At 37.3% G+C, this 7474-nt stretch overlaps 1 pseudogene; it reads right to left on the bottom strand.

Annotated features, from left to right (window-relative positions):
* Positions 1 to 334: 334 nt before the first annotated feature.
* Positions 335 to 1745, bottom strand: LOC149249767 (protein EXORDIUM-like 2 pseudogene; annotated as a pseudogene).
* Positions 1746 to 7474: the final 5729 nt, after the last annotated feature.

The following is a 7474-nucleotide window of genomic DNA, read 5'->3' as shown; positions in this document are numbered from 1 at the left end:
TTCTTCCCTGAGATAATGTTTTCTTGATCAGTCTTGAATCGTCAAAAACCCACTTGAAATTAGTTAATCTTGTTTTGTTGATTAAATCGTTTGTAAATTAGTTAATCTGTTTTGTTGCCGGCAGTTTTAGGTGTGGGTGCTTGAGATTCCTGACTCATTTAGTTTGCAATGGGGACTGCAAACTAGTTAAATTTCCTCTAATTTATGGCTCTGTTTTATCTTATATAACATCAAAACCGTTCAGAGACAGACCTCATCTCACACATATTGGAGGAACCTACACAGAAAAACCAAACTTCAGTTCTGTGAACTCTGAAAAAAGTAGAAATTTAGCTGCCCCAATACCTTGTATCATATTCATTAATGGGCAACAGAATTCAGTACAAGGCCCAACTCATAAAATTATAAGGATTTATCACGGCCACCAGCACAGATTGTACTATACAGAAGCTCCAGGAGAACTGTTATTCTAGACTAAGTAGACCAAACCTGTTTAAATTAAACCAACGTCTTGCACGACCTGGTAAGAGGATCCCACATGGCTGGAAGGAGGAACATGCGGCCATTGATCCCTCGAGCATTGAAGCTGGCTCCTGTAGTTTCATCTACCAGGAGCTGGCCTGCATACCCGGGATATGCCCCTCTTCCATAAATTCCCCTGCATGCAGACACACCCTCCAGCGGCACAGCAGCATCGCCTTGAAGAAAACCAGTATTGAAGGGATTAGTTACAGTCCCCACAAGCACAGTGGCAATATTTATGATCATACCGTCCATGCCCACGTCGCCATTAGGGGCTACCAGAGGTAGAGCCTGAGGACCATAGAGAGGCTGGTGGAAAGGCCAGGCGCACTGACCAGGGCACTGCGTTACAGAATTCCCAACCCATGCATATGGCAGAGAGACAGAGGGCCCCCCTTTTCCACTTCTTGCACTAGAATGGAACCCACAAGAGCTCATACAGAATCTCTCAACTACAACATCTTGGGCAGTGAGGACCAAGAAAACCCCTTTCTCAGCCCATAACCCATTGGACGCCACAGATGCCCTGAGTACCAGTGCTTCAATGTGGGTTCTCTGCAGCCATTTTCCAAGACTGTAGGACTCATCCAGTGTCTGGTTCCCCAGTGCAATCTTCTCAATCTTCTTCTTACTCGGTACAGCAGAGCTCATATTGAATGATCCATCCTCTCTGTACATCTCAGTGGTTTTCCACCATTCATGTACAGATGGTTGGTTCCTCACTAGTGCCTCCTCTTCTTCTTCTTCTCCCAGAGACTGCAAGAAATCCAAAATAATCGATCTCTAAATCGGACTGAACTTCCCATACCAAATCCCATGAACTTCTATATCAAAGCTCAGCAGAGGCCCCTTGTGGTATATCAGCTGCACTGCCGAGAACTCCTCTCCCCTCGCCATAAAAAACGATATACCTGAATAGAATCCCAACATAGCCATGAACAACCATGTAATATCCCTATCGTAATCAACCCTGCGTAAAAGTAATTTTAAGTTACGAATTAGTTACCAAAATTAATTCTTGTTATTTGTGAAAACTGAAATCAAGAAAGGACTGTCTGTTATTTAGCGGAGGCTAGAGCTTTTCCATGCAAAGAGACAAGGGAGATCTTATCAAATAATAAGAGCTACATGCCTGCAGTTTGGTCACTACCTCACTGAACCTGTCGTAAGGCGTTTCTCTCTCCGATTCTGCGAACTAATTTGTCAGGATCTTTCTTGCCCATTGATGGATTTTGGAACTTTTCGAACTCCTTATATCGTTATGCTTGGCTTCAATTGCAAGAATTACATTCATGCAATTCAGGGTGTAGAATTGGCGGTGGTTCTTTTAACGTTGTGATGGCTGTCTGACCACCAGCAAGGCGTTTCTCTCTCTGATTCTGCGTATCATACATTTTCCACCACCCCTTCATTTGTTTTACGTTCGCCAGATCCGTTCGAGGGCCATCTATATCTGCACGTCTTCACCCGGTCCGGTAGGATTTGGGAATCAGTGACAAAATGTCCAACTTCTTTCCAAAAGAACACTGGTTTGGACCGTGGCATCGTTGCCCCTGTGGAGAAATTGACCCCCGATGTATTCTTGCTTATATTAAAGCGCCTCGGCCCCAAGGACTCCGCGATGGCCACTTTGGTTTGCAGGGCATGGCGGTCAATGGTGGTGGAAGAGAGGTTGTGGTACTTCTTTCTGCAGGAGGAGGCTGGGGAGATGTGGGAGGCTGTGCTTTTCGCCGAGACTTACATATGGTCCGGTTTCCCTGTCAATTTATTGTTTCAAGCTGCATTGCCTTCACTGTTGGACGCTCAATCCCATGAAAAAATAAGTAACTTGCTCGCTTTCTTGAAGAAAAATATATGTGTGTTTTATTTGGGTATTTTCTTGAAGGATTTCTTACCAAATATAGATAATATATGCATAATAGTATGCAAAGAAGAATGTGAAAAATGAGTGGACTAAAAAGCTAAGAAAATAAGTAGTTTTTCTTATATTATGTAGTTCCTCTTAGAAAGACTACATGTGAGTCTAGTGTGTGAAATGCTAGATCACTTTTCTTTTTCTTGGAATAAAATCCTTGCTAAATAGCCAAAATATCTTCTTGAGAAAAGATGGTGAGGCATATAAACTTCTTGAGGACAGTGTGAAAAGTGGCCAAGTTTTCTTGAATTAAAATATGTATTTTTATTTAATAAAAGTTTCTTGAAAAGGAATATATGCTAATTGAATTGTGATACTAACTAATTTCTAAGCTTCTTGTGAAATATTTATGCATTACATGCATGATAGAAATAGCTAATTTTGTGCTTCTAGGCACATAGATATTCATTTCTACAGTTTTTTTTAGAAAAAGAGTGCATTCTTCATGCATGAAAATAATGACTTTATGCGAGATTTCTTGAAAACAAAGATAGAGATTCTTTCCTTAAAAGACACATGTGAATAGTGTCCATGCAAGAACAAGAATCCATACTTGTTTCATGAAAAGATTATGTGCATTGAAGTAAAAGTAATTGTGTTAGGAAAAACACATGTTGCATGGACATAAGGGTAGCTATGGTCACATTGGAAATATGATTTGGTGTGTACATAGAGAAAGTATTATGTTGACTCTCTTGAAAATAATAATCGATGTTAACTTCCTTGGAAATATTAATTTCTTGAAAAGATTGTCTTGCTAGATAAGTTGGATATTGTTTCTTGAATATTAAGCATAAAGATGGGCAGCTATAATAATTTCTTGAAAGGGAAGCATGAAAAACTTACATATAAGAAGATATAGATATGGGGTTATAATGACCTCCTTTAATAAAGAAGTATGTAACTGTTTACATGAAATGATGGTAGAATTCCAGAGAAGGGAAAAGAAGGGCTATTAAGATAAGCTATTGGATGCTCAAAGAATAGTCATTGTGTTATGAAGATATGTTCTTTGTATGTTAGAGAAACTATGTTAATTTCTTGGAAAATAACTATGTGAAAGGAACACATGTGCAAAGGCACAGAAACAATAGTTTATTACCTGTATGAAAACATAACTATTGTGTTATATGTTTTAAAGAGAAACATGGATTTGTAGAACTAATGGGTTAGATCTCTTAAAGAGAAATATGCATTAGTGTGAATAAGCATTGTGGAAAATAGAACAAGTATTTACTTGAATATATGTACTAGTTAGTTATTATGACATGCTTTCTCATGCACATAAGTAAGATGTTAAAAGATCTCTTTTAGAGGTTGATTATTGATTGATTATATTGTATTTAATCTTGTTGCCAAGCTTGTGGATGACAACAATGACAGGAAACGATGGCGGTTTGTGCCAAAGAAAAGTGATGTTTAACATTGTGGCAGGTAAAGAATTAATGGTCCATGCAGATGAGTACGAGTTGCGGGATTGCACATTGATAGAACAATCACGCCACAAGGATGTTGCATGTGGCGATATGTAAGTAAAGGGTTTCATGGAAAATGTATTAGCTTTTAACTAGTTATGTGACAACTTAATGATAATTCATTGTAATGATTTTATAACAATGGTTAAGGGATGGAATCCCTTATAAGCCATTGAGTGAGGGGTGAAAACCCTCACAAGCGTTTAATAATAAGATTAAACATTTGTTGGTTTTCACCCTACAGGATTTCCAGGGTATATTGGTGTTCAATGGTATGATTTCCTTTTGTGTCAGTTTGATGATGATGAATCCTTGATGTTGATGGTTCTTTATTTTATGGCATAATCATAATGTACAAGTATGAGATTAATTAATATGGTTAAGGAAATCATGAAATGGATGCAAGGATTCATGAGACAATTTATGTTATTACACTACCACAGTGGTGGTTAATGGTTATGCAACTTACTGTCTTTTATTGCAATTTACTTGATGTATTAATGAAAATTATATCTAATGGTTAATGAGGAATTGTGGAGTTGTGAATTGGATAATTACTTGTGGGTAATTTGTATAAAAAATTCTAACTCCCTGCTTTTACATGTGAGGTTACCGGGGTACGTTACAAGTGGTATCAGAGCTAAAGGTTGCAGCACTGGCGCCTTTGGGAATTGGTAAGCGGAAAAGAAATTGAGGTACGCCACCAGTGGGCATTAACTCAGGTATGAGTTTAACCATTCACATATTGATTTATATAGTACATTACTTTTGACATGATATGTGTGATTCATGTTTATAGTTGCTTGCGTAGTAAGTAATAAAGTTTGTTGCATAACTATGTTCATGACATTGGATTCTTGATGAGGATAAAAGACAATAAAACTTTTGTCACACTTATGAACAATATTGAACACTCATTGAGGAAAGTGACAATCAACTACCAACTTTTGATTTGCAAATATGGCAATAACAATGATGCATTTATTAAACAATATTGAAGTGACAATGAACGAAATTTAATGAGTCAATGCATGAATATAAATTATGGGGAACATCCTTGAATAGGATGACAATTGAATATGATGACAATTGTTTTAAAAGGACATTAGAAGAAGCCCTTTAGATATTGAAAATATGCAATGAGTCAAGTAGTGAGACTTGATGGTAATAACTAATTTTTTATTAAGTTTTGCCATGGTTCCATTAAGATGATTGGTATTTGTGATTGGTTAGTGTTGTATGACTAACTAATAGCACTTATGTGCGTGAATTGAATTAGATTTAAGCTTATCACAATTCACAAACCAATGATTATGGTAGTTACTTCTTGTATCGGTTTGTTGATGGCAATACATTGTGGGAAATTGGAAATGTTTAGATTGTTACCTCAACTATCATTGGCATTTACACAGTAATAAATATTTGCATATACTTTTATGCATGATAGTATTGTGCCGCAAACTAAAAAGATTTGGGAAGTGAATACTTGTTAAATGATGCATATGTATAACTAACGTTGCTGATGGGATTAAGTAGTGGTAGCTTAATGGCAACAAGAAAACTCGTCACGTAAAATGTTGCAATGAGAATTGCAATCATAAATGAGAAAGAATAATGTTATATGATATGCATGATTGTGTTATTTGGAAATCAGAATGCATACAACATGTATGTCAGTTGTGTTTCCTATCAATCTAGATGTTGTGGACCCATGTTGAGGGTTAAGTGTAGATGCATGGTATACATGCATGTTTGTTTTGTTAATGATAATGATTATATGGTTCATTATGTAAATTACTTTGGGAAAGAGTGATAAAAGAGAAATTTAACATGCCAGACAGTTGCAGATAGTTGTGAAAGGCTAGAATGCCTTGGGTTGATGGCAGTTACCTGCCCAGAGGGGTTGATGGTACTTGTCTGCCCGGATTGTGAAAGGCTAGAATGCCTTGGGTTGATGGCAGTTACCTGCCCGGAGGGGTTGATGGTACTTGTCTGCCCGGATTTCCTTTCCCTAGAGATAAATTATCTCAATAAGGGAAAAGAGTTTATGTGGTCAATTGAATTCTTGAGCTGGTTGGCCAGTGGAATTCCATGATATCCCCGGTAAGGTCTCTATCAAAGAAACTGTCTGGATGTGAAAATGACTCGATCTGGTGGTGGAAACTAGTTCCTATGGGTTGGAAATTCTTTAGCCTATTGTGGTTCTCATAGCTAAAGAAATTAACTAATCAGCTATATGTTATGCTAAAAATGAATTTTACATATGGTTACGTTATGCACATTTAACAGGAAATGAGCTTAGTGCTCAGTAAGGAGTTATTGGAAATTTTAATAACTTTATTGTATTATTAATTTTGTGAACGTCTTAGTAGGGACTAAGGCAATTTTCACTTGATGCAGTGATTGACTGTTTGATGATTAGGGAGCTAGGCGCTCTTTTGGTACTTTTAGAAGTACTTTGTGGATGTCTTTAGTGAGAATTAATTCAATGTGCTTGTGGAGCAATGATGAGCTCTTTAATGTACTTGTAAAAGTACTGTGATTTAAAAATCATCTAACATTGCACAATTGATTGATAGTTAAAAGTATTTCATTTGACTCACAATATTATGACTAATGCGATTGAATTTGTTTGTCACATATTACAGGATTACTTACCTTGGAGGGTTGATGGGTTGACCAACCACTATTAAAATGCTTACGTGAAAGTACTCATGATTTTCAAGAGTAGATGGTAAGTAATGGTAAGTTGACATAGGGAATTGTTTATTATGAATTTGAATAAGAGTCAAGTAATGGAAATTAGAACTTGCATATTTTTGTAGTTATTGATCTTTCTTATGATTATATCATTACTATTTTGTTTATTGTCATTTCTTGAAATGAAATCTCTCATTTTAAAGAGGGAGGATCACTTTTTGTATGGTTTAGATGGTTATTTCTTGAGTAAAATCTAAAGTTCCAACAAGGGATGAACACCCAGGACGGTGTTCTTGTTAAGGGGGGGAGTATGTAATATCCCTATCGTAATCAACCCTGCGTAAAAGTAATTTTAAGTTACGAATTAGTTACAAAACTAATTCTTGTTATTTGTGAAAACTGAAATCAAGAAAGGACTGTCTGTTTTTTGGCGGAGGCTGGAGCTTTTCCATGCGGAGAGACGAGGGAGATCTTATCAAATAATAAGAGCTGCGTGCCTGCAGTTTGGTCACTACCTCACTGAACCTGCCGTAAGGCATTTCTCTCTCCGATTCTGCGAACTAATTTGTCAGGATCTTTCCTGCCCATTGACAAATTTTGGAACCTTTCGAACTCCTTATATCGTTATGCTTGGCTTCAATTGCAAGAATTACATTCATGCAATTCAGGGTGTAGAATTGGCGGTGGTTCTTTTAACGTTGCGATGGCTGTCTGACCACCAGCAAGGCGTTTCTCTCTCCGATTCTGCGTATCATACATTTTCCGCTGCCCTTTAGTTTGTTTTACGTTCACTGGATCCATTCGAGGGCTGTCTATATCTGCACGCCTTCACCCGGTCTGGTAGGATTTGGGAATCAGTAAC

The sequence above is a fragment of the Pinus tabuliformis genome, chromosome 7 (assembly GCF_031772625.1).
Source record: "Pinus tabuliformis cultivar Carrire ecotype Pingquan chromosome 7, CPIR1, whole genome shotgun sequence".
NCBI classification, from domain to species: Eukaryota; Viridiplantae; Streptophyta; class Pinopsida; order Pinales; family Pinaceae; genus Pinus; species Pinus tabuliformis.
The sequence above is the reverse complement of the archived record's forward strand: the minus strand, read 5'-3'. Positions and strand labels throughout refer to the sequence as shown.